The sequence below is a fragment of the Pholcus phalangioides genome, unplaced genomic scaffold (assembly GCF_987345545.1).
Source record: "Pholcus phalangioides strain wild (caught in Gottingen) unplaced genomic scaffold, Ppha-v1.0 ptg000015l_1, whole genome shotgun sequence".
Classification (NCBI taxonomy): Eukaryota; Metazoa; Arthropoda; class Arachnida; order Araneae; family Pholcidae; genus Pholcus; species Pholcus phalangioides.
In genome coordinates, this window is record NW_028301608.1 from 111,781,884 (window position 1) to 111,790,942 (window position 9,059).

The following is a 9,059-nucleotide window of genomic DNA, read 5'->3' on the forward strand; positions in this document are numbered from 1 at the left end:
TAATACAAAAGTATCATCTGTCATGAATAATAAATCAATGTCAGCTATCGATAATATTTTTAAACTGATTTTTCACTGGGTCAAAAAACTCTGTGTCGCCATACGTATTCAATATACCACCTTCCTATACGATAATTTTGTCACATTTTAATAATATTTAAAGTTTTTCTTGAGCCCTTTCGGTCTGCCTAACTTTTTTCCCCGCAACTATAATTTCAGTAAAAATTCTATTTTCACTTTAAACTATGTAAATTAAAACAAGCATTTATGATTTTTTTGGATAGAATATTTTCGAATATTAATTTTAGAATGATAATATTCTTTTTAATCATTCAACTAGGAAACCAATAAGCCAAACAAATTGTTTGATAAGAAAGGAAATCCAAAACCATCCAAAATATCAAAGACTACTGAAGATTTCATCAACAAAAATCCAGATTACGTAAGTAGAGTGAATTTTAACCCTCTCAAATGTTTTTGTTTCGCATTGGTAGAAATATATGCCGTAAATAAACAAAAGTAATTCACAGTAATTACTACAGCATGAATGTAATCATGTTGAAGATTTTCATCCTTGAGTTTTTCCACGAGTTAAATGAGAGTAATTCCTAATATATTATAAACATAAGATATTGTACTTAATTTAATGAATTATTGCATAAGTTATATAATGTGTGTCGAATTTTATAATTTTTTACAGGTAAGGGTATGTATTAAACACGTTCATCAATTTCATTACCTCCACATTTTTGAATTAAAATCCATAATAATATTTAGGTACCGGTTTCATTTACTTACGTAATTTATTTTAAGTTGTGAAACTAAAGTACATGATATTTCTTCAAATAGTTGTATTATTTACATTATCGATTTTCATAAGTATACCAAGTAAATTTATCGTACATGTGATTTAAAAACCCTTGCTTAATCTGTATTTTGCCTGCATAGCATCTTAAACAAAAATAGTATGAATAAGACTATATCGGTCTAATATAAATTATTTCCAATAATAATATGTAAGCATTATTTCAGCAGCCTCACAGCAAAAACGTTTAACCGAAATATTATTGATTCTTGTACTTTGATTCTTGCATAATCAAAGGCCGCAAATTTATTTGGAATTATTTTATACATTATTTATACATTATTTATCAATTGTAGAGCGATATTTTGCATCTGTTTCTATTTTTATTTCATTCAGTTCGTTGAAATAGTCAACCAATTTTGTAGCTAATGTTATATTTATACAGAAAAAATATAAAAATTCCAGGTGAAAGAAAGTACTAATTTACTAATTAGGAACCAGAAAAAAAAGACAAGCAAAAAACATATAAAGGGTTCCAATGTTAAAACACACTTTAAAACGAAAATTAGATTTTGAAAAAAAATAATTTAAAGTTTTCGAACTTGTAAATATTGGAAGGCTTATCAAATAACTTCGACCAAATTTTATTTTAGTAGTATAAGTATTCATTTAAAAGAAAGCATAATAAAAAAACATTTTTTCCAAAATTCAAAACACCCCAAAAAATTGCAGAAAGAAAAGGACTGCCGTAAAGTCATTCTTCCGCAATCTTAGCGTGCAATCTAAGTATTCACTATCGCTCTCTTCATCGACATCTCCAACTGTTAGATTTTTGTAGAATTCTCGTGATTTTTTTCCCTTATTTTTTAATTAGTGAAGACACGTATTGACCAAAAAGCGGAGACTCGTAGTAAATCAAATCAAGTTATTCATTCGAAATTTCCAACATTCGAACTAGCCTCGTAGGGAAAAGACATTTCGGTAGAAAGAAGAATGCTAAGGGTTACCCCCAATTTTGAAACTCAAATTCTTACTGCGGCAGTCAATTACGTTAAAAGGAAATTGAAGGGAAGAGTTTAATCTGTGTGCAAGACCTCGACTTTCCCTCTAGTCATCTGGTGTTTCGGCGTGTGATTTTCGATTGATGAGACTCGTGTTTCGGACACAATCGATGTAAGAATGACCCCTCATAGAAAAAAATCACTTCTATGTTATTGAAACGCTGCTTTTCCATCACCGGAGAGTGAAGGAACCTTATGACGACAAAATTGCTACTTTGTCCTGATGGTCCGCTAATTCATTGAATTCCCGTATAATCTTCCTACGTTCAGCTTCATGAACAGTTTGAAAATGTTTCAATTTCTTGCATAAACAGTCGGGGCGAAGTTCGTTTGGGTTGTCGAACGTAAAACTTTTATTACTTCTCTAACCCTACCTGTTTTCTTACGTTTCGTTGTTGATTTATCTTGTTGGTCTTTAGGAGCGAGAATAATCACTGTCCATCATATACAACGAAATTAATTCTTAAAATTAAACGACGGAAAAGGTGGACATTACTGCACAAAGGGAAACACAAAAATCGACGCTGATAATGTCGTTGATAAAGAAGCTTTCCTAGCAGCCACTAGATGTCAGGCACAATCAGATTGGGATTTCGGACGCGTATACATTAGTGCGCGGATCATACAATGTACGCATTCGCAATTGATTGTTCATTAATTTACATGGTGTTGTGAACGATTCTTGAGCTGCTAGAACTGAAGCAGTACCTCGTAGAAATAGAAGTCCTCTGCACGTCATTCAGACTACCTAGTAAGTTTGCCACATTTGAAACACTGCATCCTATTTCGTTTCTTCTTATTTTGGCATAGAATCTTCCTGATTGGCTCACAAATACCGCATAGTGATTGGATGTGGGACATAGAAATCTCCAGTTCTGAGCCTGATCATTTCTTTTCCTCACAACGATGATTCTGGCACGAGAAGGGAATTTTTTCCCCTGAATATTCTGAGGGAAAATGGACTACTTACTCACGTCGTCACAAGCAGACTGCGGAGGCCTTCTATCTCTAGGAGGTGCTGACTGAACCCATCTGGAATCGGTTTATTCGACGAACACAAAGGAATTTTGTGTACCTACGAACGGAATACAAATACAATACCGCAGCCGGAGGTCATACATTGCAAGATCGGTGCGTTAATGTATACGTGTCTTTCCCTGGATGGGTGTAGTGAAGTGGTTTTTTCCCCAGTATACCGAAACTTCATCGCTTTTTTTCCGGCTTTTAAGTCGTTCAAAAATAGAGAGAATGCACGTAGGGATAGACTTCTTGAATGCTACGAGATGGCGCTGCTTATTTACGAAAAAAAATTGCTTTAAATTGTTTTTACCCCTGAACCCTTCATATAGAATAAAGCGATGCATGTAATATATTTTTTTCAAAGTATTCCTAAAAAAAGACCCACACACACACACACACACACACACACACACACAATCACTTTTTTTCTTTATTTAAATAACTCAATAGTCCTGTCTATATGTAAGATCTTGAGAAAAATATTCATTCAAGAATCGACGATTTCTTTCTAAGATCATAATATGAGAATATAGATATTGATTTTTTTTTCATAGAACGAAAAAACTGGTACTGTTACAACCACGAAACCGAAAGATCAAGATAAAACCAAAACTCCAGGGAAGGACAGTAAACCAGGTGTAAGTATATAAGTTCCTAATAGGCATATTTTACGTTAACTTGATAAATGCTGTTATTATACATAATAGCTGATTATTATGTATAATTACCAAGCATTTTAGTAAGTTCGGTAATTTTTCGTAAATTTATCACTTTTACCGGTGGTTAAGTCATAGTACCCGTGTCTTTGGTACATTTGATGACTACTAAAAATATATCACTTTTACCGGTTATTATGCATAGTGCCTAAGCATCGTGTCTTTGGGTAAACATGATAAATCGTCCTATATGATACTATACATGATAATTTATGCGTGTATTGCATCGTCATATCGGGGTAAGATCGTAAAATTTGTTATTATCGGGGGTCCGACTATATTCATCACAAATACTAGACTCATTTGGATTTTTTTTTTTCATATTTATCAAATTCACCGATTACGTTATGGTATTATACATAATCACAGATAAAAGCACTAAATTTTAAGTATTTGCCAAATTTACCAACTTCACTCGGTTAACATGCATAATCGCCGTTAAAATTGATATTTTTTCAGTATTTATCAAATTTACCAATGACGCGTTTGGATATTATGCATAATATTAAGAAGACACCAACGAATAAGGCAAATACACGAAAATACAAGAATCCTAATGCATTTCGACACCAATGGGTGTCGTCTTCAGAGGATAAATATTTAACCATTAGTCACGCTGACCGAGTTCCCCACTTGGGTTGAATACCAAATCTTAACGCTCGGTTGCTCAGCGGAAAAGAAGTGAACAGACGTACTTTATCGTGGTAACCCACAATTTTGTATTTAACATTTATATTGATTGCTTACATTATTGTGAAATTTTAGTAAATGAATGATTGTAAATAAACACTAATTGTGTGATTTTTTAAAATAATTCCATGTATTGGTATCCAGGACGATGATTACGATACAGTTGACGTATACGATATCTACGATATAGTAGACATCTACGATATAACTGAAAAGGATTTCAAAGATATTGAAAAAATCGTGAGTGGTTTTACGATTTTCCGAATAGAAAAATTTTAATCGTTGAAGATATTTCCAAAGCATTCTTCGTTACTGTGTATCAAAATTTCGAAAATTATCTGAAATTAAATTCACCTGTAATTTCAATTTCTTCTTTCAAAAGGTCAAAGTGAGTATCTGGTCGTTTTAGTAACCAATAATGATAATAATTGTTGGTGTATAATAATTGGTGTATATATCACGTGTAAATCAATGTTTTACGTGTATTTTTTTACCCATGTTAGGATGAGGTTAAAAATAACGGTTTAACGGATGACGATGATAAAATAACGAAAAAGATCGTCAAGAAAATTGTTCACATTATTATCAAAGAGGTGAGAAATTTCAGTTCTCAAACTTTTCTTTCATTATTTCCTATTTAAGTTTTTTTTTATAATTGAATACTTACATAAATTAATTATTTCCACAGGTTACGGTAAGTGATAAAGTGTTAGTTATATTCACGTACCATATTAATTGGGAAATATTCTATGATTATTCATCTCGAATTCTATCAATTGTTTTCATTTTAAAACATTAGAACGCGCGTATTAGGAAATGCCAAATCCGTGATATAAATAACTCACGAATACTAGAAAATGTATGAACTTGCTTATTACATGTATGTTCTCGTATAAATTGGTTCCTATTCTTATTTCAATAAACTGGTGGATAATACAATATAGTTGAAGGGTAGATAGTATCGATCGTCTAATAATTACACACTTGATTTCTTGTGAAAAACTAATATGGGAAAAGTTTTCAGTTTTTTCTACCAATAATTATGAAGTCATAATGCATTAAACTTCCTGCCAAATTTACCGAACGTGCACCAAACGTATAACTTGGCGTTTTTGAAACTGATGAACAGTGGTACAACCCTGAGCGTAATCAAAAAAGCTAAAGCTTTGCAAACCAGGTTTTTTTTCGTGCCCTTTCCCTAAAAAAATTAATTTAACCCTTTAAGTGGCAATTAGAAATCACTAAACCTCGTCCCCTTTTTTAATGACGTAGGAGTTCTTCCCATTTTCAGCAGGTGCAAACTAAGTGATATAAGAAAAAGTTTTCCATTGAGAAATCAATTTCCCAAAATACCTAAGCTTGTAAATGTTAAATTGAAAGACAAAGACTTTTATGAAGACGAGGTATCTCGCCATTGCCGCTTAAACGATTAACAATGAACAGAAGAAATGTACAGCATTTTGGGGCAGAAAAATGTTGATTTTTGGAAAATCAATTTTTCCGGCTTACAAATCTGGTGATAAATTTTCCAGTGTAGCGGAACGTAGGTGACACGTAATAACAAGGTTAGCATCACTCTACGCGAGAAAAGGAGAAGCACCCAATCGTGAAATAAAATAAATGAACTTCGCTCCTAACGGGGTTGAGTTCATTCTGAATTAGCGACAACCAGCTGCATGAGGATTCTTTTTTTTAATTTTTTTCGTTTGGTGTTTAGCGCGTAACTGACCATTAGAAAACTGACGTATCACAAAATTTCAAAACGACACAATGCCCTTAATATTCGTCCGGTGAATAGTTGTTAGTCTTGGAAGCAACTTCAAAATACAAAAAAAAATCACCGACCTGTAATCATTAAAGCAGTTCAAGTTTTAATAAATGTTTCCGCGAAAGATACGAAATCAAAAGTTTGATACAAATACTTAAACGGCTTCTGAGAAGACGTGAAACAACATTTTATGCCATTGGAAGACCATGTCCTCTTCAAACCCTGAAACTCACTGCAAAAAAAGAAAAAGAAAAAAGAAGGGTTTGTGTGTTTAATGTATGTCAAAATGACCTTTAAAAATTAAAATAAATAAATAAATTGATTAATCAATTAATAAATCAGTTTGGGTCGATATCTCTTCTAGGACCATACCAGTTACGTACCCTTACGCATATCTCAAGTCTTGAAAAAAGGATCCTAAAACCATTTTAAATAATCGTTAAGTTTGATGATCATTATTTAGTTAAAAATGAAGGAGCGAAGAATGTATTGGAAGACACTGCACTATGTATATGAATCATATGGTGCAGCGATTCCATGCCTACGCTCCTCAGATCAGCAGGTTCGGATCCAAGACGATGTGGTGGGAGGGAAAAATTGTGTGAGTTAGTTGATCGTTCCGTATTATACGGGACAGAAAATTTCCCTCATACTATTCGATTCGTGGGAAGGGGTTGTCGTTCCCACCACTCTTCTCTGGATCCACGCCTGAGAGAAAGCAGATATCTTGAGCTTTGAATAGAGTAGAGGTAGACATCTGCAGCTGTGAATAGAGTAGAGGTAGACATCTGCAGCTGTGAATTTAGTGGAGGCAGGCATCTTCAACTGCGAATGGCCAAGGCAGATATCTGCAGCTTCAAATGGAGCAAAGGCAGACACCATCAGCTGCTAATGAAGTCGAGGCAGACATTTTCAGCTGCGAGTTGAATGGAGGCAGACATCTTCAGCTGCGAATTGAATGGAGGCAGACATATTCAGCTGCGAATTGAATGGAGGCAGACATATTCAGCTGCGAATTGAATGGAGGCAGACATATTCAGCTACGAATGTAGCGAAGGCAGGTGGATCCAGGGCGATGTTTCAAAGAAACGGTTTATTGTGTAGATGCAGCGGATCATCCGGTTTCTTTACGAGAGAGACAAATTTTCTCCATATTAATCGGCTCTATCGGGGGAGGAGCAATTGCCCTTCCCTCCTCTCTCTGGATCCACGCTTGCAGATCAGAAGTGGTCTGCAAAAATTTGACTTGTGGTCATCAGTCAGACTTCAAAATTATAAGTTAGTGGCCCATCAAATTATTGGATTTTTCGAATTCGAATATCCTACAGGGCCATATATTCATATAGGCGGAGAAACTTGTTAATGTACGAAATTTGTGGAATTAAAATTATTTAAAATACAAATTGTGAAAAAATTATATGGTTTTTTTCCCTCTAATGTTAAAGCGCAAAGATGGAAAAGATAAGTTGAAAAAACCAGACGGTTCCATCAATAAAGATGTTATCACGAAGGATACACGTGACACCATCAAAGAGATCACCAAACCTGTAAGTACTTGATTTGAAATTTAATATTAAAATCTACCAATTAGAAAAAAACATATATTATTTTGTTGTGTGCGATATTTTTTCTAAATTTCTGGTCTTAAAGGGTAGAAAAATAGGAAAAAACCTTTTAACATGTTAAAAAAACTTTCTTATGCAAAAATATTATTGAAAATATTATTTATATATATATATATATATATATATTCTTTGATTTATTTCAAATTTTTACCTCACACACTTAACTGTGTATGCTTTCATATGCCGTTACAAAATTTTACATGTCTCGAATACCTTGTCGACAAGTTAAAAAATAAACGCATAAAAAACAGCTTGTGTGTGCATGATAAAATAACATGACAATAATGAAACTGTTCTCTTCCTAAAATGATAAAAAAGATTGAGATTTTATCAACTCAATCGCATTCAAAATTAAATGCCAGTACGCAATTTCATACATCTCTAATACTTAATTTTTTTTAAATTTTCAAAAAAACATTCATTGAAAACAGCTTTTATGCAGGATGAAATAACATGACTCAATCAAATTGAATAAAAATTAATTCAAAATAGAGGAAACTGTTCAGTTCATAAAACTACGAAAAAGATTTGACAAATACTTAAGTTATAAAAAAAACATTTTTTTTTTTAATTTTTTAATTTATTTGTATTTTAAATTTAATTTTTTAATTATTTTTTTAATCATTTTTTTATTCAATAACTGCATTGATTTCATACAATTTTATCATGTTGTGTGTGCAAGCTTGTTTTTACTAAACATCTTTTGAAAATTCGCAAAAACTGAAGAGTACGTAGAATATTGTACTGGCATGAGATAGCTTACATAATGAAATATATGTGATTAAAATTTAAAATAAATAATGGATAAAAAATATTTTAAATAACATTTCTATATAAGAAAGTTTTCACCGTGCTTAGACATGGAAATCCCCCTTAAATGAATCTTATGGCTCATTGTACAAATGCAGATAACATTTATAATAATTAATAATTATATTTTCACTTGTTTTTTAGATAAAAGTAAGTATTATGTGTATATTTTTTTAAAAAATTTTTAATGAATTTTTCCCCCCGACCCGATGTATTTGATCAAACATCGCGTAACCAATCACTAAGGAATTTTTAGGCAATACCAACGGAGTGTTCTATACATAACAATCTGAACAATCTGTGATATTTTAATATCTTTTAAAAACCTTTTATGAGGACACATTTCCCAAATGTCACTGTTTTACTTACTATGTATATATTTTATTTAATGATGCGGCAAGAATGTGATTTGTTTTATCCCTCTTTCATATCATTCCTGAAAAGACATTGATGAACTCCGTGCAAAAATAATATCACAATGTACATACAGGGTGGTTATAAAGAGGATGGATAATCCCCCATACTTCGTTTCACATCTGTGAGAGTATATCAAATGGTTTCCGA

General features: G+C 32.5%; 1 long non-coding RNA gene across 1 annotated transcript; it reads left to right on the top strand.

The window, feature by feature from the left end:
* The first annotated feature begins 4,795 nt into the window (after positions 1-4,795).
* LOC149077600 (uncharacterized) lies at positions 4,796-7,611 on the top strand. The gene is made up of 2 exons (XR_016193998.1): positions 4,796-4,885; positions 7,506-7,611. It is a non-coding gene; the product is annotated as an uncharacterized LOC149077600 (long non-coding RNA).
* The last annotated feature ends 1,448 nt before the right edge of the window (positions 7,612-9,059 follow it).